The sequence below is a fragment of the Belonocnema kinseyi genome, chromosome 8 (genome assembly GCF_010883055.1).
Source record: "Belonocnema kinseyi isolate 2016_QV_RU_SX_M_011 chromosome 8, B_treatae_v1, whole genome shotgun sequence".
NCBI classification, from domain to species: Eukaryota; Metazoa; Arthropoda; class Insecta; order Hymenoptera; family Cynipidae; genus Belonocnema; species Belonocnema kinseyi.
This window is the reverse complement of record NC_046664.1, coordinates 48,751,535-48,770,878: the sequence shown is the minus strand read 5'-3', so window position 1 is coordinate 48,770,878 and position 19,344 is coordinate 48,751,535.

The window sequence follows — 19,344 nt, the reverse complement described above, 5'->3', positions numbered from 1 at the left end:
ATTTCTTTTTTATCGTAAAATTATAGTAAATTGATATGAATTACTTATCTTTAAGTACGTTTTCGGATTTCCCAGGAACTGCATATCGAAACACAATTTTAAGAAAGTGTATATATTAAAAATTTAAAATTTTCTATTTAGCTTTTTTCCCAAAACGAATATACATGATCGGCCTCTTTTAGAGTTATTACGAAACTGCTACAAAGAACACAAGAGAACGTGAGAGTCAGTTTACAAGTGCGTTATATCTGATAGCCGTTAAAATCACCTTCTTTAAAGTCCTTTCAAAACCATTGAAACTTTTTAAAATACACTGTCTAAGGAGCTTAATTTGATAAAAATTTTCCGCGTTTTTCAATACAAAGCCAAACTTTTCACCAATAAAACAGTTCAATTTTTGAGTTTTCAACTAAGTGCACAGATAAATAATTTATTTTATAAATTAATTAAATAAATGAATATATATATAAAATGTATAAATCGTTATTGCTGGATCACAATAGGTCAAACGACATGTCTTAGTGAGGCGAACAAACATGTAAGATACATTGCTCTAGTTTTCCTCATATCAACAAGATAAACAATATATATTTTTAATTTATAAATAGTCATTGCTAGATCACAATAGGTCACACGACGTGTCTCTATGACGCAGATAAACGTCTCAAATATAAATAAAATTTTTAACTAAAATTTAACTATTTCATTTTCGGATTGAAAAATTGTTCTTTTTCAACTGAAAGAAGGACTGCCCCCCCCCCCACAAACACTCGTCGACGAACACAGTTCTGTAATTAATCCCCCCACCTACTCGAAAAGTAGCGTTGCCCGAAATTATCCCAAAATAAAGGAAATAGAATGATTTTTTCACAAAAATAGGTAAATAATACAAAAATTAAACTTTTAAAATAAAATAAATGTAAATATCCTATTGCATTCAATATAAAAGACTTCACATTTCTAAAATTTTAATATTTTCCAACAAAAAGATGAATTGTCAACCCTAAAAGATAATTTTTTACTAAAAAGGTTGTATATAATATTAAAAAAGGTACATTTTCATGAAAAATAATTAAATTTTTAACCAAATATTTTTAGTTACAAAAAAAGTATGAAATTTCTACAAAAAATTCCATTTCCAAGCCGAACAGAATGACTCACAACTTAAATTATGAATATTCAGTCGAAGAGAAGGAATTTTTAACAAAGTAGTTCAATTTTTAAACAGGTAGTTGAATTTTTAACCAATTTTTTAAATTCAAAATTCATTTATTACAGTTGAATATTCATCGTTTTCGTTGAAAATTCATAAGTTTATTCGAAAATTAAATTTTTAACTGAAAATTCAACTATTCCATTTTTTGGTTGAATATTCATCTTTTTGGTTCAAAATTCAATTATTTGGCTGATGATTGATTATCTTAAAATAAAATGAATTTTAGATACAAACAAACAAATGTTCAACAAAAAAGCTAAATTTTTAAACAAACACGATAAAATTATAACAAGACGTGGAACTTCCAACTAAAAGCTTAAATTTTATAACAAAGAGTTCACTTTCTAATCGAATGGTCGCAATTTCATCGTACCTATAAAGATGAATTTTTAACAAAATAGTCAAATTTTCAATAAAAATTATGAAACTCCAATAAACATTATACATTTTTAACGAAGATGTCGAACTTCCAACCGAGTAGATGAATTTCGAAACAAAAATATCAACTTTTAATCAAAAAGATTAATTTCCTACAAAAAAGGAAACAACCCATAAAATGAGTGTTAAGCAAAGCAGTTCAACTTTCAAACAAGTGGTTAATTTTTCAGTACAAAAAAAAACAATTCTCAATTAAAAGTGTAATTGTTGAAGTTTAAAATAATAAAAATCAACTTTAATTCGAATACTTTCAACCAAAGTGATGAATTTTAAATTATTAACAGTTAACAAAAGATTTCAACTTTTATTCAAATAGTTGGTATATAACACAAAAAGATTTGAATTGTTCTCAAAAACCATTTAATCCAGCCAAAAAAACGAATTTCCAATAAGAGTTGAATTTTTAACTAAGAAGGATTTTTCAGTCAAGAGAGAAGACAATTGAAACCAAACTTTTAACTTTTACAACAAAAAGATGAATAACAAAATAGTTAAGTCCAGTCATATAAAGATACGTAAAAGATATGTAAAGAAAATAATAACAAAATAATTCATATTTATGAACTTTTTTTGATCTTTAAATTAAAATAATTTAATTCAACAATTTCATTGTCAGTTGGAACAATAGATATAAAAAACTACTGTTCACATTGTAATAGAGAAAAATTTCAATATTTGATGTACGATACAGTATACTGTCTTCGTGAAATTGGGTCACTGTGATTTTAATCACCATTGACATAATACACTTACGCACGATTAGACGCACGAGCATATGTAGGCGTCAAGAGATATTTCCACGCAACCTAGTACAATTTTAAAATCTTGTCCAATTAAGGTCGCAGAATGAATTACGTTGAAAACAAAAATAAACCCTCCTATATACAGGTCATTTTTAAAGAAAATTTTCTTTAAATCATTCCAACTTTTATTTATTAATGTAGGTAGAAAAAGTTCCTAATTTTTCAGTGAAAGTTACTGAAAATTCCAACGATCTTCTGACCGGAGAATCAGTGAAAAACGATAAAAAATGTAGTCAATTTCTAGCGATTTAAACCTTTCAAATCATCAATAATTCCGTTATATAATACCTTACACAAATATGTATTGAATTATTGTATCACTAAGTAGATAAATAAAGCGATAACACATTTTTAATTAACAGTTTCCAAGCTTCAAGGTCAGGAATACGATTTATACTACACATTAACAATAGAAAAACAGGTTCTTTTTAATTACAAAAATTTAGAAACCCGTTTAGAAAATTATCGGGGAACTATTCGGGGCCAGGATTGTCTGTCCTGATCACTAACGTGGTGCTGGCTGGACAAGATAATCTAGCGCTATTCTGGTGCCAATCTAGCGCTAGTCAGTCGGTCTTGACAAGTTCTATTTTAGATGGTTCACGTTAAAAATTATTTCAAAGACAGTCTCGATGATAAGAACAAAAATCTTTGTTTTTAATGTACATTTTTTTTTCATTTTTAAACACCCTATATTTTTGGAAATGTGCAAACAAATATTAGGATTCAATACAACCGATTAACTAGGTTTTCGTCCTGACGGGCCAGCCAGAACCCGATTAGACTCCGAAAGACCTGACTAGATGGCGAGAAAGAACATTCATTTTTTTCATTTTCATTTTCGCCTTTGCTACTTTTAAATATCCGAACTCTTTTCAAAAATGAAAAAAAAAGATTTAGTGATATTTACAAAAAATTATCCTGACGGGCTAGTCAGCAACCGATTAGGGCACGAAAAGACTGACAAGGCAATGAAGAAAAAATAATTACTTTTTAGAGTTCATTTTTTATTTTTGATACTTTTAAACTCCCTGGCTCTTTTTAGAAATAAGAGATAAATAATTATATAAGACACTTTAGAAATTTTTTTGTCCTAACGGGCTAGACAGCACCCAATTAGGGCCCGAAAAGACTGAATAGATGGTGAGAAGAAAAATTAATTTTTTTCCTTATTTTTCGCCTTTGGTGCTTGTAAACACCCAATCCATTGCAGGAAATGTGCAAAGAGATAATTGGGTATGATGCTTCGAACCTTTTTCTTCATTACAGGCTTGTCAGCACCCGCTTAGGACCCGAAGAGATCAGATAGAGCTTGAAAAGGTTTTCAATTGTCGACAGTCGGTTTAAATATTATTTCAAAATGTGTCAAGACATTTCAGCAAGAAGTCACATTTTTTTCTCGAAGAAATTTGCATGTAATGCGCAATTAATTGCAATACCATTAACCTTTTCATTTTAATATTCATTGCGCATTTTGCACTACAATAGGACAGGTATGAGAGTAGGATAAGTGGATGGAAAAATAATAAGTTAACCTATACTCTCATTGACGGAAATTGAAATGCTCAGGTGAAGCAATTACAATCTCTTGAAATATCGTAAAATCACTCATTTTCTCCTAATTTAAAACAAAATTTAAATAATGTTTACTTTCACGCCTCGGGCTCAATTCAGGGATAAAAATAGTGTAAATACTGTCACAAATTTGAAAAGATAGTATCATATAATTTGTCAAGTTTATCATATTTTCAAATTTTTAAGCACAATTTCCAGCATGAAAAAATGCATGAACATAAAAGAAGCTAGAGAAGTATGACAGTACAGACAAGTATGGTGGCAAATAGTTAATAAGAAGAGTGTCAGTAGAGTGAATGGCGCCTGATACAAAAGACCTTGGGCACTAATGGACCAAAGTGGGGAACCTTACACAACGACTTTGTGAGAATCTTCACTTGGGGTGATTGCTGGACAGATTGATCAGCAACCTGGGTCGGAGCAGTGTTGCGAAACGAACGTGTTATTTAAATAAATAATACGAGAATTCTCTGTCAATCTAAAAATTGTATATCCCTATAAAATTTTATATTACTCACCAAGTGAGTCACGCTTACCCCGAAAGGGAAATGGCTTAATGGTGTAATAATAATAATAATAATAATAATATTAATAATAAATAAAAAATTTTTTTAATAAAAAACCCTACCGAAGGTGTTCCGCATTGATGTCGCGGTAGGGCTTGAACTCTCCTCTCATGACTTTGACTGCAATGTTGGCGGTAGCATTGCTACTGACAGGGTTTCCCATGCCGAATAGGCTGATAACGAAGAGGAAAGGGACGAAGTAGAACACCAAAAACCATCAATGAAAAATTGAGAATATATTAAAGATTTTGAAACGCTTGTCACTTCCCGAAGATCGTCAGGGCGCCTCTGGAGCCACAGCTGGAGACCACAGCATGCGGAACGGTGTGGATGGTGAGCTGCGAGATGGTTAGGCAGATCTCACTAATCAAACAGCTGACCAGCAAGAACATCTGCGACGAACGGTAAGCAGTGGAACAACAACTGTGCCTGCTGAGGATGCTTTGGTTAGCGCTAGCTAATTACAGCCAACCACCTCGACAGAAATACTGTGGGAGAGCATCAATTGGGATACCACAATGAAAGAGGAATTGGTGAGGTCCGTCAACTCAGCGCCGCCACCATGTCAAATTATAAAATGGGATACGCCATATTTTTTTGCTAATTTTATGCTAAAAAAAATTTTTTTTTGCTCTTTAAACTTCGGAGAAAAGAGTGGCGGCGCTAACAGGACGTCCACTCAGCGCCGCCACCTACGAAAACTCACCAAAACTGATTATAATGCGATAAACGACACGTGGAGATTTTTTTGCTTTTTTTTGCTCTATGATGACATATATTATGTTTCCCAAAAAACTACCCCTAAGTCTTACCCAATTACCCCCTGTGATCAAAAACGTTTTCAAAATGCGAAAACTACCTTTAACAATGCAAACATGTTTTGGGGCTTCAAATTAATCAAATGACACTTGAAAATTTCGCGCTTTTCATAATTTCCACAAAACTACCCTTCCACGTGAATGTATGCAGCAGAACAATTTTATGCATGAAAAAAGCATTACAAATAATCAACTTAGAAGAAACTGTTAGTTGATTTTTTTTTCTTTTTTTGCTCTCCGATAATATATAATACGTTACCCGGAAACTACCCCTAAGACATACATACCCTCCCCTCGTCATCAAAAACGTTTTAAAAGTTGTAAAACCGCCTTGAACAATGTAAAAATGATTTAGAACTCCAAATTAATCACATGACACTCAGGAATTACCCTCTCATTATAATATTCCCAAAACTACCCTTCCACGTGAAGGTATGCAACAGAACATCTTCCGCTGGAAGATGTAATCAATTAGAGTTCTAAATCATTTCTACATTGTTCAGGATAGTTTTCCAACTTTTAGAACGTTTTTGATGACGAGGGAAGGGTATGGTATGACTTAGGGGTAGTTTTTGGGTAACGCATTATATATTATTGAAGAGCAAAAAAATCGACTAACGATGTTTTCTAAGTTCTATTATTTTGATCCTTTTTCCATATATATATATATATATATCTTCCGCTACATACGTTCATGTGGAAGAGTAGTTTTTTAGGAAAATTACAAAGAGGGGGAAATTTTCAAGTGTCATGTAATTAATTTGGAATTCTAAATAATTTTTTTATTGTGAAAGCTTGTTTTCCAACTAAGTTGTATTATTTTTTTATGCTTTTTTTATACATATATATGTTACGTTTTTGATGACGAGGGGAGGGTATATATGACTTAGGGGTAGTTTTTTGGTAACGTATTGTATATTATCGGAGAGCAAAAAAAGAGAAAAAAAATATCAACTAATAGTTTCTTCTAAGTTTGATTATTTTTAATGCTTTTTTCATACTTTTTTACATTGTTCAAGATGGTGTTTTAGCTTTTAAAACGTTTTCAATCACGAGGAGTGAGTATGTATGACTTAGGGGTAGTTTTTAGGGAACGTATAATATAATATCGGAGAGCTAAAAAAGAGAAAAAAATATCAACTAACAGTTTCTTCTAAGTTTGATTATTTTTAATGTTTTTTTCATACATACAAATGTTCTGCTGCATACGTTCACGTGGAAGAGTAGTTTTTTAGAAAAATTACAAAGAGGGGGAAATTTTCAAGTGTCATGTAATTAATTTGGAATTCTAAATAATTTTTTTATTGTGAAAGGTTGTTTTCCAACTAAGTTGTATTATTTTTGTATGCTTTTTTTATACATATATATGTTACGTTTTTGATGACGAGGGGAGGGTATATATGACTTAGGGGTAGTTTTTTGGTAACGTATTGTATATTATCGGAGAGCAAAAAAAGAAAAAAAAATATCAACTAATAGTTTCTTCTAAGTTTGATTATTTTTAATGTTTTTTTCATACTTTTTTACATTGTTCAAGATGGTGTTTTAGCTTTTAAAACGTTTTCAATCACGAGGAGTGAGTATGTATGACTTAGGGGTAGTTTTTAGGGAACGTATTATATAATATCGGAGAGCCAAAAAAGAGAAAAAAATATCAACTAACAGTTTCTTCTAAGTTTGATTATTTTTAATGTTTTTTTCATACATACAAATGTTCTGCTGCATACGTTCACGTGAATGGGTAGTTTTGGGGGAATTATAAAGAGGGCGAAATTTTCAAGTGTAATGTGATTAATTTGAAGCTCTAAAACATGTTTACATTATTAAAGATAGTTTTCCCATTTTGAAAACGTTTTTGATCACAGGGGGTAGTTGTGTACAACTTAGGGGTAGTTTTTTAGGAAACATAATATATGTCATCATAGATAAAAAAAGCAAAAAAATCTCCACGTATCGTTTATCGCATTATAATCATTTTTAGAGATTCTTCGTAGGTGGAGGCACTGAGTGAACGTCCTGCTAGCGCTGCCACCCTTTTTTCGGAAGTTTAAAGAGCAAAAAATTTTTTTTAAACATAAAATTAGAAAAAAAGCAAAAAAAAAATTTCGCATATTCTATTTTATAATTTCCCTTGGTGGCGGCGCTGAGTGGACGGACCTAAATTGATGCGTTTCTATTACGAAAGTTCGAAGTTTGAAACGAAAATGGAAAAGGGATACAATTTAAGAACAAAATTTGCTGCGAAGTATCCTAATATACGCAAAGTCGCACTAAGAGATCTTATCGCTAAGGTGAAGGACATCAGGACGAATCTACATATTACAGAAGACCGAGCAATGGAGATTAAACAACAGGTTGATTCGTCGTGGAAAAACGACGGCAATGAACATCAGTTAGAGTAAGCCGCGTCAAACAGTCAAGCAGGAGCAATTGATATTATTCCTCATCCTATTGATGATTCAACACCACCACATCTTCTAGAGATGGATGACCTCATACCTGAGACAGAAGCAGAGGTTCAGCAACCAAAAAAGCGACGAAAATGGATAGATCATATGAACAGAGATGTTATGCGCCTTTATTTTTTGGCAGAGAAATGTGGGCAAAGTGTGAGAAGAGAACATCATAGACTCTTTTTACTTAAATACCCAGAGCTAGCCACAAAAATAAATAAGTAGAATCTGGCAGATCAAAAACGCTCAATATCCATAAATATACTGTTTTCGGCTGCTGAAATAGCGGCTATCAAAATGGAAGTGGAAGGGCAGCTTCCTGTTGATGAGCTCGCCTTGGAAGATGTGGATAACGAAGACTTGATTGGTGCTGAAGGCATAGGTGCTAGGGATAATGAACATCATGCACCGGATCCACTAGAACCACATTCGGATATTACTAACGATGATGTGGATAGGGAAATCTCAGAAAAACTACAACACCTGGAAAGGAATTTTGGTCATGTTTTACTAGATTTCAGTTATGTAGAACCAACACTAAGGCATTCTCTGCCCAAAATGAACATCACAAATGATCTCCGTGCACTAATATCACATCTCGACAGCAAGGTTTTACCTACGTATTTAAACATAGCACAAACTGCGTCAGAGGTGCAAACTCTTGTATACTGTGCAGCTGTGGCAACCGTTAGAACGTTGGGCCGGAAAACTAGGCCTAAAAATGCAGTCTTTGTCCCAGAAAGGGATCAAGATCCACCATCGAAGATCAGGTTGGATATGGATGTCAGCAAAGTAAGGTGAAAATTGGGTCGATTAACTTAATAGAAAAAATTAAATAGAACCAGAAAACTGATGAACTATGTCACTAAAATCATGCACCCTCGGCACATCGCGACATTAACACCAGCAATATTGGATGAAATTTTAGACTCTTAACGACGCAGACTTGGTATTCTTGCTGCCAGACTGCGTCGGTACAAGGAAAGTAATGCACGAAGGCAACAAAATCAAAACTTTCAGACAGATGAAAGAAGGTTCTATCGTGAACTGATATTAAAGCCAAAGAACCAGCAAGGTGCCGAAGTCCCTCAATTGGAAGATATGACTAACTACTGGTCGGGTGTTTGGGAAAAAATGAACAGAAGCAATTTGAACACAGCGTGATTCAAACAAGGTCCTGAAAAGGGCAAGTAATTAGAAAGCTCCAGGTCCGGACATGGCGCACAACTTCTGGTACAAGGTACTAGTTATATGATACCAAAAAAATCATACGCTCAAAATACATCTGACTTTCGACCAATAGCCTGTCTTCCAACAATTTATAAATGCCTTACAGCTATCATTGCAGATAAGGTATATACTAATTGCGACGAGAATGAAATTCTTACAGAAAAACAAAAAGGATGTTGTAAAAACTCACGAGGCTGTAAAGATCTAGTCACTATAGACGCTGTTGCCAAGACTCAAGCTTGTAAGCATCAAAGGAACTTAGAAATAGCATACATTGACTACAAGCAAGCGTTTCCTTCCGTGTCTCATGTCTATTTGCTTGAAGTCTTAATACTTTACCAAATCTGCCCACGCATTATTGACTTTCTAAGCCATGCGATGAGGCTCTGAAGTACACGAATCAAGTATTTTGCTCATGGACAACCCAGGATAACTAGATCAATACGCTTCACGACGGTTATATTCATGATAATGAGGATGGTCCTCAAGTGACCCATCTTCTTTACATGGATGAACTGAAGCTGTACTCTAATCAGGCCAGAAACTGCAGCAAGTAATGGATGTCACAAAGCAGTTTTCCAATGATATCCACATGGAGTTCGGACTAGATAAACGTAGAACAGTGCATTTAATAAGAGGGGAAATAGGGAAATTTAATCAGAGGGGCAATAGGTCAGAAAACTGTGTGAGTCACAAGTTATACAGTTGCAAGACTATTTTAACAGCGAACGAAATGTTGCGCTTTACAGTACCATCTCTCATGCGGATCTTGAATACAAACCCTTAAATTTGTCCTCAGATGGGGCCTTGAATATCAGGGCAAGAACCATAGAGGAATTAGAAATATAATGGCGACAGAAAGCCATCCATGGCGAGCACCCCAACACGTTAGATCAAAATGAAGTGGATAGTGAGGCATCTAATATTTGGCTAAGAAAGGGTATTCTGTATCCAGGGGCGAAAGGATTCGTCATTGCAATACAGGACAAGGTTGTTAGTACCAGAAATTATCGCAAAAACGTGTTGCATCAAGACGTGGTTGACCGGTGCCGATTATGTGGAGATACCAATGAATCCATCGAGCACATTATTGATGGCTGTCGCGTGATGACTCAGAGAGAATATACGCACAGACATAATGATGTAGCGGGCATTATACATCAACAACTTGCCCTAAACCTAGGATTCTTAAATGATTGGATGCGCTTCTATAGATACATTCCAATGACCTTTCTAGAAAGCGAAGATTAAATCTTATATTGGGACGTTACTATCTAAACGGATCATTACATCCGGGCCAATCGACCTGACATCATGATGCGGGAAAAAAAGTGGAAAAGTCTACATCATCGACATTGCTTGTCCGCTTAACCGAAATTTGCAGTCAACCTATACAACCAAGATCCACAAGTATAGCGAGTTAAGGCATGAAGTAAAGACCATATGGAGGAATTTGAATCATGCTGAATGATGATAAAATCATGATGAATCATCAATTTGAGTCAGTAGGGTATTGGCAGCAGCTCAGAAGGCGGTTTTATTAAACACCTGTCGCATAGTAACAAACTTTTTTGATCATCAGGAAGCGAGCGACGAAAAACCCGTGGAGTGGTAGATAGTAGCTTTAAGAAAGCATCCAGAGGTGACTGTTGTCACCTCCTACGCTCATGGCCGCTCGTAATTGTATACCTACAACATCATCGCAGGAGGTTTCAACCATTGTATTAAATTATTTGAATTAACTTATAACATTCTAATCTCATCAGTCACTTGACTTAGTCCGTGGCTATGATGTATAACCGGGTTTACCCGAGTAAAAGGTTAATAAAAACACAACAATAATAATAAAATAATATTTTAAGCCCATTAAATATTAACTTCAATGTTTATTTGAAATGTTATTCTTTAGTCCATAAATCATCAAAATGCCTATGTATTTATCGCAGGCTTTAGTCTTTTCCCTATCCTCTTCTTTTTGTCGTTTTTTTCTCTTAAGGATGAACTGAAATAATAGAACCCTATGAAAAAATATAACTTTTATTACTTGAAAGTTCATTTTTTTTGTAAAATCTACTATTAACTTTTTCATTAAAAACACTATTTTATTAAAAATTGAATTGTTTCTATACAAATTTAAAAAATTTTGTTAGACGGATATATTTCTTGGTTAAAAATTAATGTGTTTCAGCTGAAGATTCAAGCATTCTCGTAAAAATTGACTTTTATTGGTGCAACCCAACTGTTTTTTATTTCGAATTAAAGTACTTTCTGGAATATCAACTATTACATGTTTTGTTGAAAATTCATCTTTTAGGTTCCAAATCCGACACCTGGGTTCCAAACGATTGATTGAAGATTAATTTTCTTGTCAAAACTTCATTTTCTCGGCTTGACAATATTCAACTTTTTTGTGAAAAGATCAACTTTTTAGCTTGAATTTTTAACAATTTGGTATAAAATTCAACTGTTTTATAGAAAATTCGTTTTTTAATGAAAAAATAATTCTCTTTAATTAAAATTGAACTCATTTATTTCTGGTTAAAATTAATATTTTTTAGTTTAAAAATGAAAATATTTAGAATTTGCTAGAATACAAAAAAATATAAACTAAAAGATAAGCAAACAAAATTATAATAGCTAAATGTTTATTTTTCAGCAGCCTGCTGGCCTCAAAAAATTGACTTGCTTACACTTCCACTTTTTTACAAAATTTTTTTACAACTATTTCTAACAAAGTAACATCCATCCACAACTTATAGCTAATCCACTCGTTTCTATAGTCTAACCTTCCCCGCTGCGTCTCGCCACGCCACGAACACATTTCGATCTTTTATCGCTATGCCTCGCATTACCAGCCTCTGTCTCCGCGGCTAAAACCTAATACTTAACTACTATTTACAATATTTACATTTTTCATACATCTACTTCCTCTCCTTTTACAATCGTTCCTTCTCCATTCCTCTTCCTCCTTTCTTCTCTTTTTCTCCATCTCACCCAACAACTCCTTCACCCATGCTACTGCTCTTTTTTCCCCCCTTTCATGCAACAATACCTCCATGCTTATCTCACTCCTTTCCACCTCTTCACACATCTCTAACCAGTGCTCAACTTTTGCATCCCCTTTCCCGCACAGTTCATACATTCTCTTCTCTCTAGAAAGCCAGAACCTGTGATAACCTTCCATGCAACCGCATCTCATTCTCGCTATAAGTCTCTGACTACATTGCTCTCCTTGCTCACACAAATGTTGCGCTCTCTCCCTTGGCATAATCCATTTACTTCCCCCCTTTTCTAAAAATTTCTCCTCATATTCACACGTTCGACTCCCTGTTATAATCCCTAAACTCGTTCTTCCTGCCCCCCTCCTAACAATATAGTTCGGCGTATTCCTTGCCAACCCCAGTGTCTACTTTACATACCTCTCCTGTATCCTTTTTACCTCTTCACTTACCTTCCAACCCCACACCTCCACTCCGTAAAATAAGACACTTCTCACTAGAGAATCAAACAATTTCATTCCGCTTACAAAATCATCTGCGAACAACCTCTCTCCCAGCCCCCACACCATCCTCATCACCACATTTGTCCTTCTCAACCTCTCTTTTATATGACCATCCACGTCCCTATTCCTTCGAAACAGGAAGCCCAAGTACGCAAATTCTTTCACCTCCTGTACCGCTTTTCCCTTCCACTTCCACTCTCCTCCCCTATCTCTCCCACTTCCCTTTCTGAACACCATAACCTTCGACTTGTCCGCATTTAACTCTATGCACTATGTCATCTGCATATGCTAGTAAACATATCCTGACTCCTCATATGGCATATGAGGCACCCTTGCCTGAACCCCCTATCCATCCAGAATCCCTCAGATATTCCCTCCCCTCCTCTCACCCTATCTTTCGTCTGCTCATATACCTCCCTTATCCTCTCGATCAGGCCCCTCTTCACTCCCCTCTCTTCCATTGTCTCCCACAACCTCCCTCTATCTACCGAAGGGAACGCGCTCTTTAGATCTACAAAAAACGTGTACATTTTGGCACCCTTTTTGGTTAGTTCTCTATCCACCACGTGTTGCAAGACGTAAATATTGTCAATAGTACTCCTTCTCTCTCTGAAGCCTGCCTGCGTCTCCGGCAATATTCTTTTCCCCTCAACATCCTTGCGCAGCCTATCTACTAATACCAACGCGTATATTTTGTACGCAGTATTCATGAGCTTAATTCCTCTATAATTTGCCTGCCTCTCCCTATCCCCTTTTTTATACAGTAGTACGATTAACCCCTCCATCCACCCTCTTGGGAATCCCTCCCCCCCCATACTTTTTTCACTACCCCCTGCCGCCTCTGCCTTAATTCTTATGTGACAAAAAGCCACGCTTCGTTCTCTACCCAGTCCATCCCTGCTGCCTTAGATTTTTTCAATTTCCCTATCTGCTTCTCTATCTCCTCGTCGTTCAGCTCCTCTCCATCTACCTCCCTCGTTCTTCTAATCGCCTCATCTCTCTTTCGTGTATCTGACCCCTGAAATGCATCCTTAAAAAATTTCCTCCATTCGTCGCTCCCTTTTCTCTCACTTATCCCCACCCTACGTTTCCTAAACCTATTAATTATCTTCCACACATCCCCTTCTGTCTTAACACTTCTCAACTCCTCTTTCAGCCCTTTTTCTTTTTCTTGCTCTATCTTATTACACATCGCCCTAAACTTCTTCCTCATTTCTACGTACTCCTTCCTTTTCGCGGTTCCTTCCTTCCACATCCTGTACTTCTTTTTACCTTTCTTTTCATCATTTTACATTCTCTATCCCACCACGGCTTCACCATTCCTTTCTTCTTCTTCCTAAATACCTTCTTTTGAACAAAACCTTTCACTTTCTCTTCTAGATCCTCCCATATCTCGTGCACCGACTCCCCCTCAAAGCTTACGTTGTCCAACTGCTCCTGATACTTCTCTATCGCCTCTCTCGTCCATGACACCCTCTCCCTAACGACCCTTCTTCCCTACCCTGACTTTCGCCAGCCTAACCCTGTATCTACAAACTTAATGGCTGATGGTCTGATTCCAACCTTCCTTCCACTGCGAATTAAACTTTTAGGTTAAAAATGTATATATTTTTCGAAAATTCGTCTTTTCTTGTAGGAAATTCATCATTGTTTCTAAAAATGCAACTATTTGGTTCAAAATGTATGTATATTTCGAAAATTCGACTTTTCTTTTAGAAACTTATCTTCTGGTTAAAGAAATACACTAAAGTTTTTTTCTTACAAATTTTTAGTATACTAAAATTAAGAATTTGTCTTCAAAATCTTTCACATTATTTTTCGGAATTTTAAAAAATCACTTAACATTTTTTGAAAAAGAACACTTTTTGTTCGCTTAAAACCTTTAAAAATTCTTAAAACGCTGCCAAATTTTATTTCGAAATCTTCAACAATTCACGTTTTATTTTAAATGTATTAAAATTGTTTCAATTTACAAATTATCAAAATAAAAGACGAATTTTGAACAAAATGGATAAATCGTCAACGAAAAAAGAATATTTTTAATCAGTTGCATTTTTAACACAGAAAGATTAAAGTTTCACCAAAACAAATTAATGTTCTACAAAATAGTTCAATTTTTTTACCCAAGAATTTGAAAATTAATTTTAAACAAAAGGATAAATTTTGAACTGAAATGATGAATCTTCATAAGCAAAAATCAACTTTTAACGGAGAAGTTTCCTTTTTAAACAAGCACTTGACATTTTCACAAAAAAAACGGAATTCTCAACGAAAAAGTCTAATGTCAACTATACAATTCTTTATTTAAAATTAAGGACAATTGAGTCATCCAAAAAACACGAATTTTCAACAAAATATTTGAATTTAAATTAAACAGTTGAATTTTTAATACGTAAATATGAATTTTCAACAACAAGACAATAATTTTAAACCAAGTGATTGAATTTTCTACCAGAAAGATTAATTACAACCAAAACAATTAATTTTCTAAAATAAGAGACGAATTTTTAACAGAAAAAATGAACTTTCAACTAAAAATATTTCATTTTCAACTAAAAATGGAATAGTTTAATTTATAACTTAAACAATTAATTTTCAAACAAAAAAGAAATTCCTAAAAACTAGACTTTAGATATTTTTAAATTTTATTTAGATTTTTTTTAAATTAATTTTTATAGTCGAAAATCATTAATGATTTTTCGACGAATCTAAAAACATTTTTTCGGTTTTATTGAAACCTTTCAAAATTCTTCAACACTTTAGAAATGTTGAAAAATGTACATTTAGTTTTTAATTTTTCAAAGCATTTTTAAATTGTTATAATTTTTTTATCTTTTTAAAAATTGTAATCCTTATATGTTTCGAAATGTTAAAATAAATTAAAATAAATTGAAATAAATGCATAATTATAAAAGTATCCTTAAAATCTTCCGGATAGTTGTTTGAAAATTTTGTAAATGTTTTGAAATGTTTTGAAATTTTCTTTCAAGATTTATTTTTCAAAATAAAAAATCATTCATAATTTTCCCAGAAATCTTAAAAAGAAAACTTTATTCTTATCAAACCTTTTAAAATTCACATTTTTCTGAACTTTATCTGTAATTCCCTGTTCAAATTTCTATTGCCGGATAATTCCTCATTTTTCCGGTTAGATCAAACCTTGGTTTGAATCAATTATATTCGTATATCTAATTTCAATTACTATTGTTTAAAGAGAATAATTTATCAAAATAAGTAAATAATAAAAATTGCAATGTTTGGAAAATTAAAGAATGAAATGAAAATTTGCAATATTAGAATTTTAGTACAGTTTCCAAGATATGCGACGTATTTGGAACTGTAGCATTGCTCAATTTTTGTGCAATTCGCGTGAAGGCTTTGTTTAGACGAAGTTTTTTCATTTCTCTTGCCCTCTCGTCGCACGCTGCCTGGGAAGATTGCAAAACCGATTCTTATCGTTCCCTACAATGTAAAATCGTCAAATCCGCTCCAGATTGAAAATAATCGCTATTCGAGAGGCTTCAATTAACATATCGAATCGATCATTGCATTAGCCACAATTAGGAAACCCATAATGAGCTGAATTATAGAAGAGTTTCGCAGTTTTTAACAATCGATTATAAATTATTATTGTACGATATTGAGAAAGTCGATAAGCATCAGCAAGTCTTTCAAAAAGAAATCTGTTTACTTTGATATTATATAAACAACAGGGTGGACCAAAAAGTCAAACTTTCTAACTGGATTATGGCTAGCAAAAAACTTTTTCTACTTATCAAAATGAGTCTCCACGATTTTTTTCCGATTGTTAAAACGATATCTTCTGTTAGCAGAAACTTTTTGAAGTTTGGAACTTTGGAAACATTGATTTTTCCGATATATTTAAATGTTTTGTCACCATTTCTTCATCGAATTAGTTTTTACTTTACGAATTCATTTAATTTTATTAGCCCCGTGGCACTCTAAAATTAAACTGACGTTAAAGTTGACCGCGATCGAGGACGGCGCTGGATGTACTTTTAGGCTTAAAATTATTCAAATACATAGGAAAAGTGTCATAAATGTGAAATTTATTTATTTTTGGATCTGGAAAAGAGCTGTTTTGAGAGCTAATTTCGAATAAAGGCATGTAATTTTTTCAAAGCATTTTGGTTGTGAGGATTTTCTTACAGAGCGTCCGCTACTTGGAAAAGATGGATCTGTTATTGGAATGGTACATTTTTTAACTGAATTATTTTTCATCTTTTTCAATTAATATTTATAAAACAATTCATTGAAGTTGTTAAAACAAAATGTTAAGACAGTTTAAAGCTGGGTTTAAATTCATCACAATTGTTTTTAAAGATCGCAATATTTTTTGTTCGCTCTTGAAATAATTAACATAAAATTTCGCACGCAACAGAAAAATACAAGATTTCAACGAAAGAATGAGTAAAAATATGCATTAAAAAAAATTTTTTAACGCAAACTACTGGTAACACGAATTTTCAATAATATTAATAAAATAATTCATTAAATGTGTTATTAAAAAAATTTGCATTTTTTTTTTATTCATTACGATTGTTTTTGAAGATTCCAATCTTTTTGTTCCATTTAAAAATAATTAACAAATCAGAGTAATACTATAAAATTTAAAAAAATTTAACCATAGATAATAAGTAAAATATAAACTGTTTTTTTTTTAAAGAAAATTATTTGGACCCTTTATTTTCAATGATATCAATAAAATAATCTATTAAAGTTGTAAACAATTGTTTTTAAAGATCGCAATCTTCGTTAGATAGATAGATATTTATTTTTCAGCCCAACGGCTTTAAAAAATTGGACTTGGTTTACATTTCTTTTTCTTAACCAACCATTCTTGCAGTCAAGGATTTTTTTAAACAAATAAAACAAAATAGAATCTCTAATTTGGATTAATAGAAACAATTATGGTTCTATATACAAGCATACTATACATTTCTCTACTTATCTAGAGCTAATCACATCCTCTTTTCGCTTTTCCGAAAGTCTTAACCAATCACACACATTCTTATTGCCTGCCCTACCATTTAAGATTTCTTCAATTTATAAATTTGGCCTATCTATTAATTCGCAGTCTCTAATTAAATTTTTCAGTGTACCTTCTTCTCTTTTACATAAAGTGCACATCTGACTTTCCTCATCTAACCAGCATCTAGACTTTTCCTCTAAATTGCCACATCTCGCCCTGGCTATTAGTTTGTGACTTCCTTTGTTTCCTACCTTGCACAAGTATTCTGCTTTACAGCCAGTGTTGTCTAGTTTGTACCTATTATTGTATCTAGATACCTGTATTTTACCTAGCTGTGTTTGTCTTTGTACTTCGTAGTCCGTCTTCTTTAGTATTTCTTTTACAGTAGCTCTCTTATCTTTTAATATTTTCAAACTCTCTTTATTACAGCCACACCTTTTAAGATATTGCTCCCTTTCTTGGACATTTATTATCTTCAGCTTAGCACTATTTTTTTCTTTCAAACGTTCCTTTTAAATTGTTCGGCTTGCGGACGAGCTTACGGAGTTTTCTATTCCTTCTTCGAATTTAATAGCTCTTATTCCTAATTTACTCTCAGTTTTTCGATTTTGGTCTCTTCCAGAACCATGTAGCTTGGTGTATAACGGTCGATTCCCAGGGTGTACCTAAGATAACGTTCTTGGATCCTTTCTAAACTGGCTTTTTCTTCCCATCTTCATAATTCTGCCCCGTAAGCCAGAACTCCAACCACTAAGCTGTTAAAAATATGTATTCTTCTGTTGAAATCGTCCTTAAAGAGTCTTTCTCCTATCTCCCACGTTTGTTTCATCACAATATTGGCCTTTTTAACACTTTCCTGAAAAAATCTATCACAGCCTCCATTTTTTTAAATCTGTTCCCTAAATATTTGGATACTTTCACTTACTCTACATATACTCCTTTCCACTTCCATTTTCATTCTTTTTATCTGCTCCCACCTTTTTTGAAAACCATTACCTTCGGCTTTTCAACGTTCATTACTTAACTTTTTTTCTCTGAAAACTTTTCGAATCTTCTCATCATCGCCCTAAAATTTTCTTCATTGTTGTCCAAAAGTGCAATATCTTTGCGTAAGCAAGTGATCCGAATTTTTCACTCTCAACTATTATGCCTCCCACAATTTCTTTTCTCATTTGCTCTTTTACGTAAGAGATCATGACTGTCAACAGTGTAGCGCTTAGATCACAGCTTTGCCTTAGACCCTCTTCTGTGCAAAATTCGTATGTGAGATTGCCATTCATCTTCATTGCACTAATCGTTTCTACATAAATTTCTTTCAATTAAACCTTTTCTTACGCCTCTTACCTCTATTGTTTTCACAACTTTTCCCTATTTACCTTATCAAAGGCTACCTTTAAATCTATGAGGAACGCGAAGATCTTTTCTCGCTTTTTCTCTAGTTCTCGTTCGATGACATGCTGCAGCATGTATATATTGTCCCTTGTTCCTCTATTTTTTCGCAAACCTGCCCGTGTTTTCAGTAAAATTCTCTTCTCTTCTAAGTTCTACACTAAACTTTCGTTTAATATCATTGTATGCACTCTGTACGCCGTGTTAAGGAGAGTGATCGGTCTATAGTTTTTCATATCCTCTGTTTCTCCCTTCTTAAATATGGGCGTAATAATCCCTTTCCTCCAACTATTCGGGAAGTCTTCCCCATTCCACACTCTTCTTCTCAGTTCAAAAAGTTTCCTTTTGCTATCCGCGTCTA